Here is a 26,563-nt window from a genome sequence, read left to right on the forward strand (position 1 = left end):
CTACTCTCCCCAACAATGACAATTGCTCTTTTATTCTTAACTGCCATGAAATCAAATGTTTAATATTCTACATATGAATGAGATCATGGAGATTTTGTTTCACTGTGACTCCTTATTTCAATTAACAAAATTCCTGCATGTCTGATAGTATGAGATAAATACAGTTAAGTCACATAATATAATAATCTATTAAAATGTCTTATTGGAAACATTAAATTAAAACACATAAACATATCAAGAAAATGTGGTATGTATACATAAAGTTCTACTCAACCATAAAGAAAACGAAATCATCATTTACTAATAAAGGGATAGAACTGGAGAATCTGATAAGTTGAAAAATTCAGACTCAGAAAATGAAGGATCAAATGTCTTTTCTCATATGTGGAAACTAGAGGCAAAAAAGGATTGTAAAATGGGCTATTCATGAAAATAGAAGGAGAACAGTAGAAAGAGGAAGGGGATTGTTGTTTAGGGAGGAGGGGAGAAAACGATAGGCACTTGGGAATTAAATCACCCAAACTATCCTGTGTGCAAAAATGAATATATTACAGTGAATCACATTTTTGTAGGTAATTATAAAATGATTTTTGAAATTAAATAATAGGAAGACCAGTAGAATAGAGGATGGGGATCAGTGGGAGGAAAGCAAATGAAGTGAGGTGAAGTATGTATTTGCATGTATGAACATGTCACAAAGAATATAACTATTATGGAAAATTAAAATGCATTAAAGGTAAAAAAATGAATAATTAAATACAGTGAAACATTATATTTCTTTCACAGGTATGCCATTAGGCTTGAAAAAGTCTTTGTGACAGCTTCTTGGATTTGAGAAAGTGAGTGTAAAGACAATTACATAAGACCCTCCAAAACCCACTGGTTAGAAACAGCAACCATATATTGGATGTGTCAACTGGATAATTTAATGCAGATTTTATCTGAATATGGCAGGTTATGACTTGGCTTATGTATTTGTATAAGACTTAAAATATTCCTAACACTACTACATTTAAAATGTGTCTGCTCATGAGATTATTATTATTTTTTTCATGTATGTGGTACTTGGTTTTGAAACCAGAACCTGCACAAACTGATATAACTGACACTTAGCTATATCCTCAGCCATATTTTAAATATTATTTTGAAATGCGGTCCTATGAAGTTCACCAGGCTGACCTTGAACTTGTGATTGTCTTGCTGCAGTCTCCCAAGTAGCTGGAATTACAAGCATGTAGCATTGTGCCCAGGTCACAAGGATGATTTGATTCCTTTCTAAGAGTGTACATGAAATGAACATTTTTAGTACTGATAAAGTATGTAAAATTATATCACAATAAAAAATTACTGTATTGAGCCCACATGAAAATATACCCCAGGTTATTTTTTCTCACTTAATAAATACGTGGAAATTTATATTTTGCATTGTATTGATGAATATTTGGAATTTTATCTGGACACATTAGTAAACAGAGGAAAAGGCAGAGTAAGTTATTCAAATAGAAGTAGTGATAAACTGAATTTTGATATTTTAATTAGTTATATTAATTAGGCTGATATATGGTTTTTAAATTTATTTTGAAGATTATATACATAGTTTTTGATACATAAAATGAGATAAATGAAATTTTTCTTGAGAAGAATTAAGAGTTCATGCTCAGAACAAAAAGTTTCTGTAAAATCGAGAATATGTGTGATATTCTTCAAAGACAGAATAACAGATCAAAATACATGCTAAGCAGGAACTCATCAATTCAATCATTTATGGCTTAACATAAGAGATTTTCTAAGAAGATCCAGATGCAGTCTGAGCTTCTAGAGGGGTCCATTATAGGTTATCACACTATCATACAGAACTACTTCTAGACTATGTCAGGCAATAGAACATCTTTAATTCAAATTTCTATTCATACAATGGAAATCATTTACAACACACACCACACATAGACACATAGGTGTACATACACAAATGTGTCATATTAGCTCAATAAAATATATGTTAGACCTCTGACTCAGTATTGCATTCTTACCTCCTTGGTATTCTATTGACACAGTTTTCTTCTGATTGAAACTCCGTCATCAATAAACTATATCTCCAAATTCCTACTTTTCTCTTATTTTGGACAAGTTCACATGACGCTTATTTTACAAAAACATCCCTTTCAAGTTCCTTGGTGCATTTAAACATTCCCATCTCTGAAGCTCCCCATGAGAGTTAATATTATCTGTTTTATGAATTGGCCACTTACTGCATAGGTTTTCTGAGAATGTAGTTCATGTCAGATATCTTGTAAGAAATAAAAACAAAAGTAATATTTCTTAAGTTACAAACCATATCCTATATGATATGTATGTTTTCTTTAATCTTCAGAGTATGATTGTAAGTGATCCCATTATTCCAATTTTGTAGGTAAAATAAGAAAAATGAGAAAGATTACTGATGATTTCAAGCAATAAAAAGAGCAAAGTTTATTCCCTTGAAGGAAAAATTCATTTCAATTTCATTGTACAATATTAACTCTATTCATTTTAATGCTATCCTTAAAACCAACTTTCATGAACATGATTTGAATATTAGGAGCAAATTCCATGCTAATATGATGCTCAAAAGGAAGAGACTTTACTGCCCAATACTTTGCTGACAGTGTCCTTGACATCCTTATTTCTCAGGCTGTAGATGAGGGGGTTCAACATGGGGATCACCACTGTGTAAAACACAGAGGCCACATTGACCGTGTGTCTGGAGTTCTTGGAGTTGGGCACACAGTAGAGGAACAGGATGGTGACATGGAAGATGGAGATGGCCGTCAGGTGAGAAGCACAGGTGGAGAAGGTCTTGTGACGCACCCTGGCTGATGGCATCTTGAGGATGGTAACCAGGATGAACATGTAAGACGTGAGGATGATGAGCAGGGTGCTGACTCCACTGAATGTGGCAAAAACAAAGAGCAGCAAAGAACTGATGAGGGGATCTGAAGCATGAGAGGGAGAGCAGAGAGGAGAACTCACAGAAGAAGTGATGGATTGTGTTGGAGCCATGAAAAGAGAGTTGTAGAGCAGAGCACGTTAGTATCAGGGAACAGGCCGCCCCCCATGCATAGGATACCGCCACCAGCATAGCACAGAGTTTCTGGGACATGGCCACTGTGTAGAGTAGAGGGTTGCAGATGGCCACAAAGCGGTCATAGGCCATCACTGCCAGCAGAATGGATTCGGTTAACACAAAAGTACAAAAGAAAAAAATTTGTACCACACATTCAGAAAAAGAGATGCTTCTGTCTTTTGCAAGTAGGTTCACCAGCATATTTGGAGCAACAGTGGAGGAATAGCAGAAATCCACAAAAGAGAGGTGACTGAGGAAAAAGTACATGAGGGTGTGCAACTTGGGATTAATTTTGATTATGGCCATCATCCCAATATTCCCTACCACCGTGACACTGTAGATAGTCAAAAAAACATGAATAGTGGGACTTTTAGTTCTGGATAATCTGAGAACCCTAGGATGGTGAATGTGGCCCCACTTTTATTTCTGTTTGTGAATACCATGTTTCTCTCGGTTGGAATCTGAGAGTTAATCCTGAAAACAAAATGTTAAGATGAGTGAGAACAGATGCAGTGGGTTTAACTGCCCTTTCCAAGTTCATAAAGTATATCTTTCAGAAACTGGGTATTTATTTATATGAGATAGACAAAATGTATACAATTTAAAAGCATCACACCCTTTTTATCATTAAAAACATGATTATTGAATTAAATTATGAGTTATAAAAATAATTTTTAATATTTACAAATATGAAAAACAGATCAACTTATTAATGGTCATTTTAATAAATCTTCACATAAAACTGTCAACCATCATTGAAAATTGTAAATTCATACAAGAGAAATTTAATTTTCAAGGGATGACTGATGATCTCTTTCTTTTATTAATAATCATGTTTTCAACTAGTGAGTAACTGGAGATTCTAATCCTATAGGAAGTAGTTCTGTGACAACCTGTATGCACTAGAAATGTACCCAAAAACAGGATCAAGATGAGTCACAAGGGGGGAAGTAGGTAATTTTCTCAGCCAGGAAATAATTAACTAAAATAAAACACTGACAGAAATATCCCTTTCCTGGATATCATGCTCACTGACTCTGTTCTCTCTTTCTCTACCTGTAAGATACCCTATATTTTCATTTCATCCCTATCTTACCTGTTAAAGAGGAGGATTAACAATTTTAGTTAGTACTATACTGTGAATACATGTCATAAGGGATGGGGAGGGTAATATAAAAGAAACATATTTCTGTTATTTCTACACAAAACCTCTCAGGTCTATCCATGCCAGCAACCTTTCTTTTGTATTTGAGAAAAGTTATTGCAGTCTCACAATCTCAGAAATATTTAAAATATAGTCCATCAATAAAGATATCTCATCATATGCAATATTGAGACTTTCAATGACCATATTTGTTCCTGTACTTATAAATTTACCTATTAAAGACAACCCAGAAACCAGTCTAATTAGCACATATTTTCTTACTACCACATTTTATTTATCTAAAGAATTTCAAATGTTATTCAAAATATTTTGACATTTAATGAAATGAATCTTATCACAAATGATATCATTAAATCCCTGGAAAAAATTTTATTAACTTTTACTCCAGGCAAAAATGATAGCTGAAATATCTCTCCCAGTATTTTTTCCCAATTGTGGTTTTTATTTTTGCTGTCAATGGATACACTCTTATAACCTTAATCAAATAGTGTTCTTTATTTTTTTACTAGTCTTTTTCACTTTAGTTAAATATTCTATCTTGACAACTCCTTCAGAATTTGCAAAAATTAGACAACACATAACACCAAATCCTCAGAGATTTTTTTCCCCTCCCTGGTAACTTTTTTTTTGTGATACTGTTGAGATGCTTAGCTGAGCTAGCTCTCTAATATGAACCTTTGCAGAAAGAGTACACTCACTGTTCCTGGCTCACTCATATCTATATCTTCAAAAAATTTCTAGTTTTAACAGGGTCAGTTTCCCATAATAAAATTTAAATCCATCTGTCTTTTGAATGTTAAAACAAACCTGCTGATGGCTAAGGCAGGAGCTCTCCTGGTTGGGGTGATGAAGTATTCTTATATGTACAGTTAACCTTGGAGGTAAGAACCCTAGAGACTATCAACTGCTTCATTCTCTTGAGGTCACACATGAACAATTAAAATTAATCACTTCAATTTGATGCCATTTTAACACCTGAGAAAATTTAGAGAAAAATATAGCAGCATCGGGACCTTTTCATATATAATATATATTGAATTCACCTTTCCCATATCCTGATCACTGCCATATGCTGCATAAATTTCATGAACTTTATGTGCCATAAATTCCATTTATGAAAATACATGTAAGAATCCTCATTTCTGGAGAGTGATGACAGAGAATGGAACAGCAGTGACTGAAATTGGGAGTCTCCAATGACCTCATGGCTGTGGTGGGCTTGGTGCCTGGGAAAGTATTTGGGCAGGGGCATAGGATGCCTAGCTGCTATGGTAAAGCCCTGGATGAGGAGGCTCTGCCCAAGAACTGCATCAGCTTCGACCTTGATCTCAGGCACATAGCTCCCGGGGACAGATGAATTCTCCTGACAGACATCCACAGTGTTTCACCATTTCCCCAAATATAAATAAAGATTGATGGAGTAACTCTTTAGATCTGCTTCTCCACCAGAGAGCAGCACTTTACCGACTCCAGTTTAATCTTCACAGTCTGTGTGTGTGAGTCTTTTATTTTCAAATCCTCCTTCACTCATCATGAGAACTGCAAGTTTGGCCACACAGTTAGCAACACTCATTATCAATAATTTGCTAATATTCATGAGGCTTAAATGTTTTTCTACCATTTTAAGGAATTTGTTCATTTTGGAAAAGTGTGAGTACCCAACTTGTCAGGTTGTAATGCTCCGTTGAAAGTTAATCCAGAAAGTTGTACAAAGGTCAACATTCAAATGGATAAATGATCAAGTCCTTGTTAAATCTTGGCCATTTGTTATTCCTTTCCTCAACTGTTATGGTTCAAATGTGGAGTGTGCTCAAAAGGTTATGTGTGACACAATGTCAAACTTTTCAAAGGTGAAAAGATTAGATCATGAGAGATGTGATTTAAATGGTGGTTAATCCACTGATATGGATTAACTGGGCAGTAAGAGTAAACAGATATGGTGTGGCTAGAGGAAAGGGGTCAGTGGAGTGGTCCCTGGGAGTCTACATTTTGTCTTAGGTGAGCAGAGCTCTCTGCTTCCTGGGTTTCTTCTTCTGAGATCCTTCCCTTCCCTGTACCCTACCACCATGATCTCTTGCCTTATGTTAGGCCCTCAGTGTAGAGTTGGCCAACCATGGACTGACCCTCTGAAACCACAACCCTAATAAACTTTTCATCCTGTAAGTTTTCCTTATAGGTCACAGTGACTAAAAGCTAACTAATGCACTATATGCCCTGCAGAGATGCTGACCTCCTCATTGTTTCTTAAAATAAAAGCACACTCCTTCATTGTTGCCTATTATACTCCCTCTGACTGGAATACTTTCCTTTAAATTTCTGTCCTTACAGTTTTTACAGTGAAATGATATATGAATACACTATTATACTGAAGGCATTACCCTATTTCTCAATATTACCATTAAAGTACTTAGTACAGGAAAATATATTTCTTAAATCATTTTGTACTTCAGTTTTAATATACTTAGTTTTAGTTTTATTTCCCTGCTAAACTAAATTTACTGTGAAAGTGAGAAATGCATTGTTGAGTTCAATGATATATTATAAGCTGCTAGACTAATAACTAGCACAAAGTGTACCATAAATAATTATTGAATAATAAATACGACCTTTCATGCAACTGGGGTACATCAAACCTACAAGAATTGTGGGAATGTAGAGGGCAGAGAGAAGAGAGTTCCCAAAAAGAAATTCTGAATACTTCTACATGAAATGATTATTTAAAGTAAATATATGCAATTATAAATTACTTATTATAAGGTGGGGAGTCAAAATTAAAAAAAAAAAACTTCTATATTGATATTTCTATTTCTCGCTAATATTCAAGTAATAAATTAATCAAGTAATAAATTAATCAAGTTCCTTACAATAGAAATATTTTATCTTCAAAATAACATGTAGGATTTATGTTATCTTTCAAATTAAAGTTGTACCTGCAAGGTAATATAGGCATGCTTACTGGAACTTAAGTTTCGTCTGCAGAAAGGAGCCATCTTAAGTTTGGGAACTCTGTGATCAGAATGGAGCCATGTTTAAAATTCCCTGACAAATGTCCAATCACAACTGAAGCCCTTTTTCAGGCTGGCCCCCAATTTAAATTAGCTAAACTTGTGGAGGGTACATGGAACTGTTCTTCTCAGGAGCCAGGAATGATGGGAAATATCTCTTTAGGGATGAATATTGTCCTACTGCCTGCCTAGGTGTGCTTGCCCTCCAGATTCCCTTTGGGAGTTTACCCTTCTGCAGAAGTACAATCGTTCTTTGCCAACACACTTCCCACCACCTGTATGATTTTTTGTGGCATCTCAGTATTTTTAACAAATATACAGCATGGAGAAATTACTTGCAAATCAAAACTGATATCTCAATTATTCTCTTCTAGAAAAACCTTAAAATAACTTCATCAGAATATTTTCATGCCCATTCACTGAGCAACCATGCTAGCATACCATTTATGTCCAAGGATATGCTATTGATGCAAGAATACAAAAATGGAATCTCACTGAAACATTCCTCTCCAAAGATATCTCATCCTTCTGTAGTAATAAGCAAAACCATTGAGCACAGATTGTTTTAAGTGTATGAATTTCACAATCAGGATAACAACATTTACTATTTCATGATCACTGTTTTCTGGTACAGGAATCAGAGAAAGGAGATTGAGTTCACATTGAAAATCTGTAATTACTCATTTAATTTTTCATTGAACTTTTCATTAAATAAATATTTAAGACAGACTTACAAGCCAGATCCTGTTTGAAAAATTGGTGAGATAGTGTTCCTGTGCTCATCAAAGTTATATTTAAAGTAGGATGTAGAAATAAATAAATATGTGATCATTTCCCTTAGTGCTAAAATACATACTAACTTCGTTGTCATTTTAATGAGAAAGGTCAGGCAAGCCCATAGGAAGGTGCCTTTGTGCAGGAGAAGAGTTTCTAGTTTGTTATAAAGAGAAGAACAAATCAATTTATTTTGAAATAGAAGGTCTTTTCTTGATGTATTTTAACAACTCTGGAGTAAGTGAGCCTTCTGTGCCTTTCCTGAATCTCTTTGTAAATATATGACAAGGACAATACAGGATATATCTGTGTTTGTCCTTTGAGGCTGCATTTATGCCACTAAGTTAGTTTTTCACAGGACAATGAAGAAATATTGCATGGCATTAGTAGACTTCTATTGTGGTACACTTTTGTTAATCCATTACTGGTAAAAAAATTCAGATCAGCAGAAATAATCTGCAATTATAAAACCAGAAACAGTATATCAATGTTACAGTAAAACTTTCAGTCATTTGAAGACTTCCAAGGAAATGACAGTAAAATACTGTTGTCAATACTGCAAGCCCCAAAGGAGGAACTATGGGAATTGTTGAAGAATGGATTAATTTTCCCTGTCCTGAATGTATTTCTTGAGCATTCCTATATGAAGCCTATGTGAAATGAACTTTGCATGTAGGAACAGTGAGTGTCTGAAGTCTTTTAAGTTTGGATGATTTAATTTAAAAAATTGGATCATTTAAATCACAGTCATATTGCATAAAATAATATTTCTTTATCGATTTATCTAAGATGACTAAATCAACTCAGTTTGGTGGCACAGTCTTGTAATGCCAGCTGCTAAGGAGGCTGAGGCAGTTGGATTACAAATTCAAAGTGAGCCTCAGCAACATAGTAAGGATCTATGCAATTTGTGAGGCCCTGTCTTTAAAAAGAAAAAACAAAAAAAATGGTCCTGTGGAGGGGTCCTAGGGAGGTGCCTCTTGGTTAAACATGTGGTACCAAAAATATAAGAAAAACAAAAGGGACTTAATCAATGATAGTTTATGAAAAAGTGTAACCATTCACAGAAATAGACATTTGATTGAACACTCACACCACCTGGCTGGGGTGTAGGTCATGGGCGGGTATTTGTGTAGCCTGGGCAAGGACCGGGGTTCATTCTCTACACCCAAACCAGAACAAATGTACAAAAATAGCTCCTGTCAAAGTTGAACCTACCAAATATAAAATTACCTTCTTAATAATACTCGAAATTCAAACCATTTTGAATTCTCTTACTTGTCCAAAATATATTTATTTCCTGTTAGGTTGAAAAAAGTCAAATTTGATTGTCACCATTATGTCCCCTTTATCATGTCACCAATCTGTGTGCAAGAGTTTGTGTGCGTGTGTGTGTATGCATGTTCATGAGTTTTGTGGGAGGTGGGAAATGGACCATTTGTGGAGTGCTGCTTTCTCTGTATTTAGCTAACTGCTATATTTGATGTCATTGAATTGTTCCTGCACCTATTCTTTAAAGGGCTATTCAGATAAAATATCTTTACTTGTTCAGATTCACTCTTGGTTTCTTTTCAGCAAGAATTCTGGCTGATGGTTCTGAGCAGTGCAAGGTACACCCCTTTGGGAACCAACTTTTAACTGGTTCTTTGGCTAGCAGTAATAATCATCCCTACCCATGGTTTCAGGTAGTGTCAGGCTGATTATTTCATTTTAAAATTATCCACATTTATTTGCCTAATGATTTTAATAACCATTGAAATCATCACCATGGTCTTTTTTTTTCCCAAATTAATAGTCCTAAAGTTGTGATTTTCTAATTTCATGCTTTTTCCAACCATGATTTCTTTTGAATGACCTCATTGTTAACTGTTAAATGACTTTAAAATGTAATTCATACAGGAAAGATTCACTGAATACATTTTCTTTATTTAACAACTTCCAGAGTAATGAATTGCTATCGCACCAACTTTCATAATAACAATATGATTCCATCCTTCCATACATTCTATATGGACTATAGTAGAAACTGCTAGTAGAGATTCCTAGGTATGATAATTCAGGGAGTTCAACCTTTTGGCTAATAATACCAGTGTGCTATCTAGAAATATTGAAAAGATTCTCATGTTAGTCTTTTCTGAAAGACAAAATTAATTTTTATGCCCTCTTCCACTAAAAGCCTCAGCAGTGCTGTACAGAAAGTGTACTAGATTTGTAGTCAGAGAAAGAATTCAGTTCCTGTACCAAGTCACATTAGTCATTTCTCAACTAGTTCCTTCCAGGTAGCCATCTACGCAACAGATGTAATCGTTCTTATCATGTGTATCAACAGAAGATGACTCTTTCAAGTGCCAGATCTTACACTTAGAAATTTCACAGAACCCAGGAATGAAGGTAACAGGAAGAAATGGTTTTTTATTTTGGTGTTTTTTGTTTTGCTTCATTTTGTTTTAATCACAGAGCATATCCGCCTTTATCTCCCAACACTGACACAATACTTCTGTGACACAATCCAAATGACCTTAAAAGTCAGGCACTCATTGGTATACAAATGAACCAATCAGAAAAAAAAAAAAAAAACATTCTTAGAGTGACTGTAGCCCCCATACTACATGATTGATCATGTTTTGTGCCTATTTTATATCTGAGTTCAGAGACTTCAAAGAAGTAGTTGTTTAATGGATCAAAATCTTATGGAATTCATCTCAGTATTAAACTTCTTTGGTTTCTTCATGGGATTTGAATTCATCAGTCCATGCTTCCCAATCACCTATACAAACCTCACAGAAACACATGCTATAGGTTTAGAAACATGTTAGGTTTTGTTCTGTTCTGTTATTCATTAGGATGAAACCATCTCTTGCGACTGCTTCAGTGAAACAGGACTTTTTTGTCTACCAACTTCCAGACAGCCTCTTTGACATCTTTGTTCCTCAGGCTGTAGATTAGGGGCTTCAGCATGGGGTTGAGAACCGTGTAAAACACAGAAGCCACTTTGACAGTTTGCCTGGAGTTTTTGGAGTTGGGCACACAGTAGAGGGAAAGGATGGTCCCATGGGAGATGGTGATGGCGGTCAGGTGGGAGGCACAGGTGGAGAAGGTTTTGTGACGCCCACTGACAGAACGGAATTTTAACACAGTCTCAACAATAAACACATAGGAGGTGAGGATGATCAGTAGGGTACTCACCTCATTGAAGGTGGCAAAGCCAAAGAGCAGCAGGTGGGGGAGGTGGATGTCAGAGCTGAAGACAGCAATGAGGGCTGTGTACTCACAGAAAAAGTGGTTGATGACATTAAATCCAGAAAAACTCAGTCAAAGAACATAGCACAGGAGCACCAAGGGACCAAACATACCCCAGATATATGACCCTGCCACCAGCAGGGCACAGAGTTTCTGTGACATGACTACTGTATACAGCAGGGGATTACAGATGGCTACAAAGCGGTCATAGGCCATCACTGCCAATAAGAAAGACTCGGTCACCACAGCTGTGCAGGACAGGAAGTACTGCAGCATGCAGCTGGAGTACAAGATGCCTTTATCTGCCAAGACCAGGATCTCCAGCAGCTTGGGGGTGATGATGGAGAAGTAACAGAAGTCAACGAAAGAGAGGTAACTGAGGAAGAAGTACATGGGGGTGTGAAATTTGGGGTTGATCTTGATGATCATGATCATTCCACGGTTTCCCACAACGGTGATAATGTACACAAGCAGAAACACGAGAAAGAGAGGATCCTGAAGCTCTGGGTGGCCTGTGAAGCCTAAGAGGGCAAAGATTGTCTCCACACTCAGATTTCTTACTGCCATCACTGTAGCTCCTTTAGGAGGGAGAGTGTGGTCGAAGACACTTGCTCCTGTCGAATATGAGATGTATGGAGGTGAGTGACCATTATGTCATGACTCTCTCTGAGCATGAATGGCACAGAACTGATGGGAAATGGGCATAAATACACAAACCAGCAAAGGGTCTGTGAGAAAATTTGAATTATTTGTGTCAAAATATAATATACATTTCAACTGTATTTTGTTTATTTGCACAAATCAATTAAAGCCAGTGAAAGAATATACTCTACTCTTAAAGAAACTATTTAGGGGAACATAGATAAACAGGAACAATCCCATGTCAGCAGCTTTTGCCCATGGTAAGTTTATTTCCTTAATCAAATATCTTACTTGCTAAGTAATCCAGGAGAAGGATGGCCCACTTTCCACCTGAGAGGAACATACACCTTATTAGGGCCTATGGCCTGTGTTAGCTTCCATTTTAGCTCAGACACCAAAGAAACATTTTGTTAATATCTCAAGATATATTCAGTAGGAGATCTCTCAAAATTAACTAATTTTCATTCTTATAGCAGCCGGTATACCAGTTTATGGTACATATGCGGAGAGTATAGCAAGTTCATTCTTTTCTTTCTGAAATGGTTGTCAGTGGAACTGAAGCCAAAAATTTACATGAGTTTCAAATTTTTTCATGCATGAGAGTTGAATTGCATTGATATCAACTTAGAATAAAAAGAAAAAATCAAAGAGAATCCCAGTTATAATATTAGGAAAATAATATTTTCACAATTTCCTGAGAAACCTGAATAAACTTACCTACCACAGAGAAACAGGCCACCGCCCTCCTGTTTCTCTGTAGGATAAGTAAAACTGGGACATCAAAGACCTCATATCTAACTCTATAACTCTGGGGACTGTTACTCTAGAGAATCAATGGCAAATTATTCCTTACAAATATCCAAACAGTTAATTACGGCAAATTCCAGGTCTCTTATACCATCCTTAAAAACTGGACTTTTCCTGAAGTTACAAAGAAATATTGCATCATGATGTTAACTAGGATACTTTGTTTAAATATAATTAAAATGCCCTCTATAATTAACAAAATAAAGATGAAATACTACCTTGGCTACTTAAAAATCAGTGCATCTCTTAGATTTTGAAGGAAACATATAACAGATTCAGCAGGTTATTCTAGCCAGCCTACAAAACTCACCAAAATGTGATCTCTTTGGTGTGGGTCCCATAACAAGAGAAAACTCTGTAACAAGTCCAATCCGCCATACAGGCTCTTAAGTTATTTAAGCTGCATAACCCGGTGTATACGATTGTCCTTGAAGGGTAAATGGCAGATAGAGGTTTTCTGAATGTTGCATAGGCCACATAATCAATTACAGATCAGACTAAGAGTTTTAAGGAAAATCAGTAATATCCTCCAAATAATTACTCACTATTTGAGAAATAGCCTCTGTCATTTTAACAGATCCCGCTGGAAACAGTGATTGGTAAGTGGTTCCCAAGTTACCGTGCAACCTGCACTTCCCATTTCGAAGAGGATATTGGTGACCTTACCAGTCTATCACATTAGGCATGGCAGCAGTCAACCACAGTCCTCTTCCTGATGTCACAATAGAATGTGAAACCAATATCCAGGGTTTGCACCCTTGTCTCATTGCTTCCTTCTGCTCAGCCTGAACTCATAAGCTCAGGAGTTCATGAACTCACTTCCTTGACAATGCAAATATGAAGACAAAATTGAGACCTTCTTTTCAGATGATTCCCCATGACATACTGACACAACATAGATAGCTGCAGCACCATCATCCTGCTCTGCAGTGACCCTGAAAGACAACAATTAAAAAAAAAAAATACTTACATTAAGAACCAGAAATCTAAAATGGTGGTCATCTTTTCAAATTGGGCTCAGACAAGTTCCATGGCAATATTTTAGAAGGATAGAATGAAAAAATTCAGAATACTATCCTGTGGAATGTGCTCTCTATAGGCTCAACATATATAGACTCTGCCACCAAAATGCATTGTGGTTTCTCTAATATTTTATGAGACCAGGATATATGAGCCCAGAGTGCAAAGGAAGTGGCTCTTCTACCTGTTGATGATCCAGCTGCTGAAAATTGCTTCCTGTGAGTGAAGCCATGAACTCCAGTAGTTAGGAGGTCTCTTCTCTCCAGGGATAAGCTCCTGCTGGGAACACATTAAGCATTGGAAGCAATAAATCAGGATTGTGACTTCCTTGATCAAGAAAGTGTGGTAGGAGAACCTTGCAGATTCCGGAGGGAGGCAACAGGATGTCTTGTGGCTTCTACTTTCACTCTCTTTAAACTCTGAGAGCACCACATAAGGAAGCCACTGGAACTTACAAGCAGGTAAGTGGCTGCTGAAGAGCACAGAGGTGGCACCACCAACAGCCAGCACCAGTTCACCTGACATGAGCTGATGCCGTCTTGGGTTGACAAAGTGTGAGCACAGGCTGTGTTCCCATAAGTGCAGCAGTGTGCAGGCGTCCTAGTTGTACTGGCAGAAGATCTAGCTAGTCAGCTTACGGAATGGCAAGAAATACTTTTTAGTTACTGAGTTCTGTTTATTTTTTCCCCCTCATCAAATAATAACTGAAATTTATTTATTGGAGGACTTTCACAAAAGTGTGACTGCCCCACAGAAAGAAAAAAAGAAGCAGGGCATCCACTGGATAGGAGAGAGGAAAGCAGGAGAGGTCACAGGGGGAAAATCTTAAGTTTACTCTGTGCAATATGGTGGCCACTTATCACAGGCAGCTTTTGATATCTTGTAAAGTGACAACTCTGAACTCAGGCACTACATACTTGCTTTCAAAAACATAGTAAGGAAAAGGTAATGTAAAATATTGCAAATTTATTTTCTGATTTTATGTTTACATAATATTTTACAAATATTAGGTTGAATAAATGTATCATTAAAGTTAAACATAATTAAAATATATGCTAAGGTACATTTCAATGAATTCATTGGTTTAAAAAATAATAATGTTCATGAGGCAGATTTCAAAAGCATCAAGTGTATTGGATGACCACGTGTACCCACACACTCACACATGCACATTTACATATTCAAGTATACAGATTGAGAAACAGGAATCAGAATGTAAAGAAGACTATGCAAACCATTTCTTGTCATTAGAAAATTATGGAAAACTAAGATATAATTTTATAAATCTGAGATAAACAAACACCTAATAACTTATACCTTTGACACATCCAATGTGTGTACTGATGTATTTATATTTTCATAAATATATTTGGCCAGGGATGTGTGTGTGTGTTGTGTGTGTGTGTGTGTGTGTGTGTGTGGTATGTGTGTAAGTGTGTGTGTGTATGTGTATGTGTGAAAGAGGGGCGAGAGAGAGAGGGAGAGAGAGAGGAAGGTATTTAAACCAACCAAAACATAAAAGAACTCAAAGCAAGTCCTTCTGTGTTAGTAGGTTCTTGAGCAATGGAACCATTCATAGTTCCTTTCCATCTTAGTGGAATCAGAAAATAACACAATATTAGTTATCACTACCTTCATATATGAATTCCCGGTTATTTATTCTTTCATCTAGTTTGCACAATACATCCAAGAGCTAATACATTTTACCTTACATGCAGCTCAAAAAATATTTTTTGCAAGCTCAATGAAAACTTGCTTTCTATTTGTTTCTATTATTTTTTAATTACTTGTATGTTGAATAATATTCAAACATACTTATTTTACCTGTCAAACAAAGTTTTAAGCATTTTCTGATTGATGATATTAATTGAGCAATTAGACTTCTCTGCCAGTTTTCTGTCATGGTCTGATGACTCCTCTCTGGCATAACTACCGCCTGGTGCTCTTCATAGGAACAGGGACTTACTCCACAACCTCTTCAAGAGGCTATTTTCCACTTTCTTCATGTTTTTCCTAGGTGGAGGTCAGACGAAGTAGTGGAGAACTATTTTTAAAATCCTGTCATGGAGTGGTAGGAGCAGACACTCTTCATGTCATTCAGATACCTTAGATTGGCTTCTGTTCTTACCTTATTCTCTACAGTTAGTGGGATCATCAATGTCTTGATTAGTGCTTCTATTTGCTAACATTTACTAACTTCTACCTTATAGAAGTTTAATTAAAAGAAAATGCTTACACAGTTGCCATGCTACACCAAACAGCACATCTAGGCCTGTGATCTGTTTCCTGATATTTATTCTTTTATTTGTTGCCTATTTTATGTCCAGTATGTTATATATTTGATGTAAATATTCTGCTGACCTTTTGGACATTGTTAACCTCATCCAAATAGCTTCAGATATTTAACTGGAACCAATTTTGTTGAATTAAAAAAGCTCTCAGTCATTGCTTCTTCACTTGCATTTTCAATTCAGTACCTAAGATACCTCCTTCTAGGGCGCAGTGGAGTCTCTGAGTGCTTATACCCATGTTGAACTCACACACATTTAACAAGAGGTATGAAACTTTGAGATAGTCTGCACAGAAGTTAGTAAACTTCGAAACATTTTAGCACTACATGCAATTTGAGTAAATATATTCTTGTGAAATTCTGTATATTTCTATTCAAATATCTCCTTTTTACAGAATCCTTCTCTGAAAATCTAACAAATTGTTATTCTCTTACCTAATTTATGTACTTTCAAAACTATATAAAAATATTTTAATACATATAATAATTTAATTGACAATTACTGATTTTGATTACCTTGTGTCTGACAGACTTTCTGCTGATTTGATAATATATTGTGCTATTAATAAATAATCACAGTTTTATTCTGACTTTTTTTTCTATGTTGTCCTTTATCATCTTCTTTCTTATTGTATTCACAACCCCAAGATCAAAAGAAATTCATCCTCTCTCCATATACATGCCAATGTATCACAAAGACTTAATAAACTAGTTTATTGTCAAGGATATTCATTAATAATGCTCAATTTGTCACAAATGTGCCATAAGAGGAAAATCATGTTTCTCAATCTTCAATAACAAAATGTCCCGACCCGCGGGACATCAACGCGGACGGCAAACCTAAGAGAGAAGGAATGAAGGGACAAGAGACACAGGGAGAGACAGCAAGACAGGAATTCTGATCAAGCTGCAAATTTTTATTGTTCTCACGGGTATTTATGCTGAGGGAATGAGGGTTATGACGAGGTGCAGCCTGGTTGGTTGTATTCTTCTGCTGGGTTCCTGATAGGGTGCAAATTCGCGCTGGCGGGAAGGTGAAGTTCGCGCCGGCGGGAAAGTGTAGTCCCGGAAGAGAAGCCGTGGGCGCCATAGGCGCCATACTGTCAGAATTATCAGCCAGGAGGGGGGGGAGGGGCACTGCTGCTTATTGTAAAGGTCAGAATGTTCTCAGAATGAGAACTTCTTGGTCCCTGACATTTCCCCCTTTCTTATATAAAATTATTGACCATTTTTCGATAGCCATATTTTAAGGGGGTGATAGAGGTTATGTGGCGAGACGGGGGCACAGCTTGCCTGAACAGGTATAGGGCTGGAGTGACAATCCCTCGGGAACTGCGCCTGTCTTAGGTTGTCCGTGGCAGAGCAACATCCTTACCCGTCATTGGATAATGAGGCTCTGGCCCTCATTTCCTGTCTTAGGTTGGTATGAGCTCTCACGAATCTTACCCGTCATTGGCTGTCCAGTTCAGCTCACAGGGGTGATGGTCTTTTAAGATCACCATCACGATCCATCATCTCCAGTCGATGGTAATGAACCTGAATAGGTTTCGCCTGTATAGCCTCAATTTGAGCTTTAAGAAAAGCCATGATCTTGTTGAATATCAAAGGACCTATAGATACAATAAGCAGCAAGCAAAGGAGGGGACCTAGGAAGGGAAGGAGATAGGGAAGGAGTCCACTGAATCCAGTCCATAGTGGATTATCAGCCAGTGCTTGTCGGCGTTTTTCTAAGTCTTCCTGCAACTGTTTGATCTTGTCCTTAACAATTCCTGACTTGTTGGCATAGAAACAGCATTTTTCCTGCAAAGCCAGACAAATGCCTCCCTGTTCGGCAGTTAGAAGGTCTAAACCTCTCCTATTTTGTAGGACCACTTCTGCTAAGGAATCCACCTGATCTTGAAGGTCTTGTATGGTACTTGAGAGTATCTGTACATCAGAAATCAATTGTCTGGATAATTTTGTATATTGAGTAGGAGAGACCCCCAAACCAGCAGTACCTGAGGCCACTGCTGTAGTTATTCCAAGTCCTGCAAGTAAAGGGATAAAGGTGACAGCACGTTTAGCTCGTCCTGCAATGTGATCAATTGTTGGTATAGGAACAGGCTCATCTCCTGGAATAATATCTACGTCTGGGAGCAAGGCAGCTAAGACACATAGTCCAGTCCAGTTGGCTGGCAGTTGAGTGAAAGCCTTATTACCTCCACAGACAAATACGGTGCCATTAGGGGGGCACAATGGCTGTAAAAATTTGAATGTCTCAGAGCAATCACTAAATGTCATAATCCCTACATTTAAATCCCAGGTATTATTATAGCCAGGTGAGAAAAAGCAAGTAGTATTGGAAAATGTGAATGGCTGTACCAAAAATGGTGGAGTCGGTAGGCAATTTTTACTGGTTAAATTGGACCATGGTGTATTAGGATAGGTTACATTTCCAGCAATTTTTCTAGTACGGGTAGCAGCTGAGTCATTTCTATAATCAATTGGAATAGCTAATGGAGCGGGATATCCTAACTGCAAGCAAAGCCAACAATCTGCAGTCAAGGGAGAATTAGACCAATTAAGCAAGGCATAAGTGGCTTCAAGAATATCGTAAGTGGCAGGGTCTATCTCAGAAGGTCTGTGTTTAGGTAATGCTAGTGGGTGATATAAGAGACTAGGATGCAGTTCCTCGTACATCCGTTGAATTTTCTCATAGACTTGTTTGGCTCTATTAGAATCTTGGGGGCCTCCTCCATCAGATACATGTAGGGGGGCTATAGTAGACCAACAAACTGTTTGCCCTACTAAGTCTGCAGGACATGATGCAACACTTAATTTTCCAGGGGTATTAGACCAATCCCCTCCAGTTGATCCTGTATGGGACCTTAACAAGGTGGTAGTAAAGTAGATTTTACCCCCTGAGGAACAGGTTTGAGCGGAGGAGTAACAAGAACTATGGAAGGAAGTGTGAAAGGTTGTGCAAGAACAGGGTCTGTCATTCAGGGGATTTTTCGCATAGATTGTCGGCTGCATCTATAAGAGAGGAAGATTCATCCTCAGGGGGAAGGTTTCCGTCCCTGGGTTGTGGTAAATCATTGACCTGTTTGACCAGGCGTTCTGGTAACCATCTTGGGGCTGCTTGTTCTTGATCTAAAATACAAGCTGAGCCTCGTCCCCAAATGAGGACGGGATCTGGGCCTTTCCATTTATTTGTTAAAGGATCGCGCCACATAACAGATGGGCGAGCAGAATTAGAAGAGGGATGCCAATGTCTGTCTGCGGTCGAATGTCCTTCATTGTCTAGGGTAAGAAAGTTAAGAGCAAATAATGCATGATTAAGGTCATCCCTGGGAGTGGTAAATGCAAGGGAAGAGGCCTTAAGGCGGGTAAGCCAGGTTTTTAAGGTGAGGTGTGCACGTTCCACAATGCCTTGACCTTGAGGGTTATATGGAATTCCAGTAGTATGAGAGATTTGAAGAGTGGCAAAAAACTGTTTGAACTTGGTACTGGTATATGCAGGGCCATTATCTGTCTTAATATGTGCTGGCTTTCCCATTATGGAAAAGGCTGAGACAAGATGAGAAATGACATCCTTGGTAGCTTCTCCGCAATGTGGTGATGCAAAAATAAAGCCACTAAAGGTATCTATGGAAACATGTATGTACTTTGTTTTCCCAAATTCAGGAAAGTGAGTAACATCCATCTGCCAAATCTGATTGGGCAGTAATCCTCGAGGGTTAACACCCAGATGTTGAATAGGAAGGGAGACAACGCAAGCAGGACACGCTTTTACAATTTCCCTTGCTTGTTGCCTGGTAATTTTACAGAGTAACCGAAGGCTCTGAGAATTTAAGTGGTGAAGTTTGTGTAAATCTGTGGCCTCTTGGATGGATCCAATAAGAACTGGGAAAAGGGACCGAGTGGCTGCATCAGCCTGAGCATTACCCCGTGATAGGGGACCGGGAAGATCAGAATGTGCTCTAATGTGTCCTAAGAAAAATGGATGTTTTCTAGCCTGAATTAGTTGTTGAAGCTGGTTAAACAAAAAGGCTGCGTTGGAGGAAGCCTTAATGGCGGGTGAAATTTCCAATAGGGGCACAGAATGGGCAATGTAAGCACTGTCTGTATAAATATTAATAGGTTTATCAAAAAATGTCATAAAGACTTGTGTTATAGCAAACAATTCTACAAGCTGTGCTGATGGATAAGCAGTGTCAAAGGTGGTAGGCTGATTATCAACAACAAAGGCTGCACGGCCATTGCTGGAGCCATCTGTAAAAACAGTAAGGGCTTGTGGAATAGGAGCCTTCCGAGTAACCCGAGGAAAAATAAATGGATGTAACTGAGCAAAATGCAAAAGGGGGTCATTGGGAAGGTGGTTATCGATTATTCCCAAAAAGCCTGATAGAGCAATACCCCATTCATCCCTCGTCTGTAGCAAAAATTGGGTTTGATCCTTAGTGTATGGAATCAGAATGTTATCAGGGTCTTTGCCAAAATGTTGTCGAGAAAGCAAGCGACCTTTAATAATGATAGAAGCTACCTGAGCAGGATAGACAGCAATAACTTTAGAGGATGTGGCGGGCAAATGAACCCAGAGCAAGGGGCAACCCTTATTTTTAAAATGTGGATCCCGCTGCCAGAATAGTCCCGTGGGTGTATGAGGGGTGTGTAATATAACCAAAACCAAAGGAAGGTTATAAGATATTTGTGTAACAAATTGTTGAGCGATGGCTTCTGTGACTTGAATTAATGCTTGCCGTGCCTCGGGAGTAAGCTCTCGAGGAGAAGAAGGGTCAGAATCTCCCCTTAAAATATCATTAAGAGGCAAAAGCACATAGGTGGGTAGTTTTAAATATGGTCTTAGCCATTGGATATCCCCTAGTAGTTTTTGGAAATCGTTAAGAGTGTGGAGATGGTCCACATGCAATTGTATATTAGGGATTTGAATTTGATTAGTTTAAAGTTTGAGGACCAAGTAGGTGTAGGGGTCCTGTGTTTGAACCTTATCAGGGGCTATCTGAAGTCCCAAGGCAGTAAGGGCTTTATAGAGATCCAAATAACAATTGTTAAGATCATAGGTATTAGGTGCAGCAATTAACAAATCATCCATATAATGTAATATATAAACTTGTGGCCACCGCTCTCTCACAGGGTCTACTGCTTGAGCAACATATTTTTGGCAAAGACTAGGGCTGTTAGCCATACCCTGGGGAAGGACCTTCCATTGAAATCTTTGCATAGGGCCCTGAAAATTGATATGGGGGAGGCTGAAAGCAAAATAGGGTCTGTCCTCAGGATGTAAAGGAATAGTAAAAAAGCAATCTTTTAAGTCGATGACCATTTTATAATAGTCCCTAGGAATAGTTACCGGTGTAGGGATGCCTGGCTGTAATGCCCCCATCGGGCGCATAACCTTATTGATAGCGCGCAAATCCTGTAAAAGGCGCCATTTGCCTGATTTCTTCTTAATAACAAAAATAGGAGTATTCCAGGGTGAGGTTGAGGGTTCCACATGGCCGGCTGTCAACTGTTCCTGTACTAACATGGAGGCAGCCTCTAATTTTTCTTGGGTAAGGGGCCACTGATCCACCCACACAGGAGTTTGAGTTTCCCAAATAATTTTGTCTGCATGGGGTACAGGAGGGTCAGGGACCGACACTAAAAATCCACATACCCAAGTCCAAATTTGTCTGTTTTTTGTATGGGCTGTACAGGCTCAACCTGTCCTTGTCCTAGCCTCCCAAGGCCTGTACCAGGGATAAAGCCCATACGAAGCATTTGATGAGTGACTAAAGAGTCGGGACTAGCAAGAATAACTTTCATTTGGCTTAGAATGTCTCGTCCCCAAAGGTTGACAGGGAGATCAGGAACAACGAAGGGGGTAACGGTTCCTTTATTCCCTGTGTTATCTTTTGTGTCAGTCCAATTAAGCACCCTGGAGCTAACTAAGGGGTTTCTTGACTGCCCTATCCCTTTAAGGTCAGTTAGTGATGAGGTGAGGGGCCATTCTGATGGCCAATATTTTTGAGAAATAACTGTGGCGTCCGCACCAGTATCTAGGATCCCTTGGAATTTCTTTCCTTCAATAAATAAGGTAAGAGTGGGTCTTTTGTGGGAGATAGGTTGGACCCAATACACATCAGAGGAACCTAAAGAGGCTGTGTTTCCTGGTGAATTTCCTGAATTGAGGGGAAGGAGTATTAATTGTGCAATTTTTGTTCCTGCAGGGATGGCCGCTACTCTGTTAACAGCTGTGGCCAGTATTTTAATTTCTCCAGTGTAATCATCATCAATGATGCCAGGGAAGACCTGAACACCTTGTAAGGTGGTAGGAGCTCTCCCAAGAATAAGAGCACACATATGAGGTGGAGGGGGGCCTACAACCCCAGTGGGTATTATTTGAGGTCCTTGCATAGAGTCTAATATTGTATCGGTGGAGGCACAGAGGTCCAATCCTGCGCTGCCTGGGGTAGCACGTTGGAGGGAGGTGATTGTGGAGAAGGACAGGGAGCCTGGATTGGGTTGGGAGTCTGAGAGGGAACAAACCTTATTGCCCCTGGATTTGCTCTGGGGGTGGTCGGGGCCAGGGGCTGGCCCCGAGAGGAGTTTCCCGAGAAGTTAGAGGGAATAAGCTGTCCAAGGGCATTGGTCTTGGATCTACACTCCTTGGCCCAGTGGCGACCTTTACCACATTTAGGGCAAAGGGTGAGCGGAGGTGGTTTAGTCCTTGTTTGAGGAGATATGGGTCCTTGACCCAGTTTCCCTGTTGGGCAGTCTCGTGCAAAATGGCCAGGTTGTTTGCAAGTAAAGCAAGTACGTGGGCCAGGGTGGTGAAGGGCCTTGGTGAAGGCGGCACCAATGGCGAGACCCATGGCATGGGCTGTTCCTACCCCGGCACACAGCCTAATGAAGTCAGAAAGGTCCCCTTTATCTTTGTGGGGCCGAAGAACATCTTGACATATTGGGTTGGCATTTTCAAAGGCAAGATATTTTACAAAGGAGCTCTCATTTTCACTTGGTCCAAGTAAGTGCTCCGCAGTTAGATTAAGCTGAGCAACAAAGTCACTGTAAGGCTCGTCAGGACCCTGACGAATTTTTGCTAGGGAGGTGGTGGCCGAGCCCTTTTGAGGGAGACGTCTCCAAGCATGCAAACCAGCAGTTTGAACCTGTGCTAGGAGCCCAGTAGGAAAGCATGCCTGTTTAGGGTTAGTATCAAATGGCGCATTACCCACTAGTTTAACATAGGTCCAGGATTTAGAGGAAGCCTTGGTTGAATTTTTTTTGGGCAGTTTCCCGACAGTATTCCCTAAAGTCTGCGTTCCACAACAGGAAGTCACCCGCACTGAGGGTGGCTCGGGCCAAAAATTTCCAATCATTAGGGGTGAGCCACTGTGTACTATGGTTCTCTAGCAAGGCCAGTGTATAAGGTGCAGTGGGGCCATACTGTGTACAAGCCTTTTTAAGTCTTTCAAGAAAGCGGAGGCTCAGCCTTTTATAAGAACCAAGGACTCCACTCTGTCCAGAGGTGGGCTCCTCCTCATCCCCTGATTCCTGGTCCTCCTCTTGTTCCCTCTCTGGTTCTACCTCTTGTTCCTCCCCTGATTCCTCTTCCTGACTTCCTTTTAAATTCTCTGCTTCAGTTTGTGCGGGCTGATCTGCTTGACTGCGAGTGACTGGAAAGGCAAGAACAGGCTGACCACGTGGCTTCACCTTACGAGTATTGAGGGGTCTTGGGCCAGTTAGTGTTAACTCCGTGCCCAAGGCCAGTGAGCGAAGCTTGGCATCAAGGGCTTTTAGTTCTTTTAAAAGTTGGATTTGTTCCCGCCTAAGTTGGAGAGACTCACGTAAAGGGGTTAGATTAGGCAAGGGAAGTGGGGAAAAAATGTCTGGGGGGGCAGTAGGTCCCTGAGGGGCCGGAGCACAAAAGGCAGGGGATGTATAAGTGGGAAGTGGATTTTTAAGAGGTGGCAGGTCTGGAGAATGGTGTTGAGCCGCTGCCTCCTCCAGGGTAGCCTCCTCCTCTGGGGTCACGTCATCATAGGGATTTAAAACCGGATAAATCTTTGGGGGACTTTTAGGGGACTTTTTTGGTAAGGTGGGATCTGGGAGGTTCCCGGGGTCTGGGAGGGTCCCAGGGTCCTGAGAAGGCTGAGTAGGGGGCATTTGAATACTAACCAAAGGGCATGCCGATGGGGGGCGAGAGGTGGATTGCATTGCCTGCTCCCCAATCTTTACAAGTTTTAAAGTACCACTGTCAAAGGGTGAGCTTTTAAGAATCTCATTAATTAAATTCCAATAAGAAAAGGCAGTGACAGGCACCTTTTGAGGACCAAAAGTCTCATAATAATCTTTGAGGCAGTCTCCTACTCTGAGCCACTTTTACCATCAATTGACCCCTCGAGGGGAAACCAAGGACACAAATCCTCTATGTATGAAAAGAATGATCTTAAATCCTTTTTCTTAACACACGCTCCCCAAGTCTTGAGGGCCTCCTCGAGACCCGTCAGAAACAAATCATGTGACGAAACTGCTTGTCCCATGGTGCGTCACTCACCTTGCGCTGGCCTCACTCTCCTCCTGGATCTGACTCCCGGTCGCGTCTACCGAGGCGATCCCGAATCCCGCTTGGCCAAGTCTTCCCCAGAGGGCAGCGTTCGCTTCTCAAACAAAGGCTCGAGCCAACCACGTTGGGCGTCAACTGTCCCGACCCGCGGGACATCAACGCGGACGGCAAACCTAAGAGAGAAGGAATGAAGGGACAAGAGACACAGGGAGAGACAGCAAGACAGGAATTCTGATCAAGCTGCAAATTTTTATTGTTCTCACGGGTATTTATGCTGAGGGAATGAGGGGTATGACGAGGTGCAGCCTGGTTGGTTGTATTCTTCTGCTGGGTTCCTGATAGGGTGCAAATTCACGCTGGCGGGAAGGTGAAGTTCGCGCCGGCGGGAAAGTGTAGTCCCGGAAGAGAAGCCGTGGGCGCCATAGGCGCCATACTGTCAGAATTATCAGCCGGGGGGGGGGAGGGGCGCTGCTGCTTATTGTAAAGGTCAGAATGTTCTCAGAATGAGAACTTCTTGGTCCCTGACACCTATGAAAGGCCAGGCCAGCCCTGTCTCAGGTCCCAGAGATCCAGTTAAAAGTCCACTGATCTGTACCTGCCCATGCTGAATGAGCATGGAACAGGGAAGGTGATGTGCTAGCTGTGGGTGGATAGGAAGTAGGACTGCTCTTACCCTGGCAGAGTTTATATTGTAACCAGAGAGAGAAGGTGAGCATGTGGTCATTTGATTGGTGTGTGCTGAGTGCTAACAGAGGGTCAGCTGCATGCACAGGATGCCACATGCTGCTCTGAGAAGGCAGCTCTCTTGACAAGGGACTCGCGTTTCAAATTATTTTAATCTCCCAAATACCCTGCATTCATTAAGAAAGACTTTGTTCCTTCCCATGTCTTATCAGCCAAAGATTTCCAGTTGGAACTTCATTCTAGCCTTGAGAGATGCTATGTGCTTTCCAAAATTGAGTTGATGGAAATCCAGCCCAAAGCAAAGAGACAATGCTAATAATAATAGAATTGTCCTCTCTTGAACATTGCCTTGTCCCTGATACCCTTCCATTTAATTCTCTCATATGTTTGAGGAGGGTCTGATCATCATTCTTATTTTTAGATGAGAAGATTGAGATTTAGCTCAGTGCTGAAGCTAGTAATTGTCAGAACCAGGACATGGAGCTAGGATCCGACCAAAGGCCCATACTTGTGGGTTCTGTCCAGGGTAAATATGTGATTTAGGGCAGGGTCAGCAAACTATAGCCTGTGTGCCAGTTTCAACCACTGCTTGTTCTTGGATGGGCTGCGAGCTAAGAATGACTTTCACATTTTTAAATGGTTAAAAAACAATCAAAGAATAATATTTTATGACACATGAAAATTATATGAAATGCAAATTTAATGCTTGTTAGTGAAGTTTTATTGGGACACAACCATAGGTATTAGTTTGTAGGTGGCTGATTTCAGTATACTGGCAGAATTTTTCTTTCTTTTCTTTTTTTTTGGGTGGTACTGCATTGGATTCAGGGGCACTTACCACTGAGCTACTTCTTCAGTCCTTTTTATTTTATTTTATTGTTATTTTTATTTATTTATTTATTTTTTATTATGAGATGGTGTTGCTAAGTTGCCAGGCTGGTCTTGAACTTGCAGTCTACCTGCCTCAGTCTCCCGAGTTGCTGGAATTATGGGCATGCACCACCATGCCCAGCCTCACACTGGCAGAGTTATACAGACTGTAGGGCCCAAAATATTTACTGTCTGGCCTTTTACAGAAGAAGTTTGTTGACCCTTCGATTTAGGGCATCCATTGGGCTTGATGAGATGTTGAGACTCACCTGTCACCGCCTGTCACCATCTTCTCTGTGGGCCAGCTCTGCAATAATCCATTTGACGATTCAGTCCTCTTTTCACTGCTTGGATGCTAAATTAAAAAGTGTCTATGGGGTGGTGGTTGTGGCTTGACAGCCCCTGCCATGATGCC

At 39.7% G+C, this 26,563-nt stretch overlaps 2 pseudogenes; both read right to left on the reverse strand.

Annotated features, from left to right (window-relative positions):
- Positions 1-2,604: 2,604 nt before the first annotated feature.
- On the reverse strand, positions 2,605-3,546 carry LOC124975070 (olfactory receptor 5D18-like; annotated as a pseudogene).
- A 7,369-nt stretch (positions 3,547-10,915) lies between these two features.
- LOC124975020 (olfactory receptor 5D14-like) lies at positions 10,916-11,854 on the reverse strand (annotated as a pseudogene).
- Positions 11,855-26,563: the final 14,709 nt, after the last annotated feature.

The sequence above is a fragment of the Sciurus carolinensis genome, unplaced genomic scaffold, assembly GCF_902686445.1.
Source record: "Sciurus carolinensis unplaced genomic scaffold, mSciCar1.2, whole genome shotgun sequence".
Classification (NCBI taxonomy): domain Eukaryota; kingdom Metazoa; phylum Chordata; class Mammalia; order Rodentia; family Sciuridae; genus Sciurus; species Sciurus carolinensis.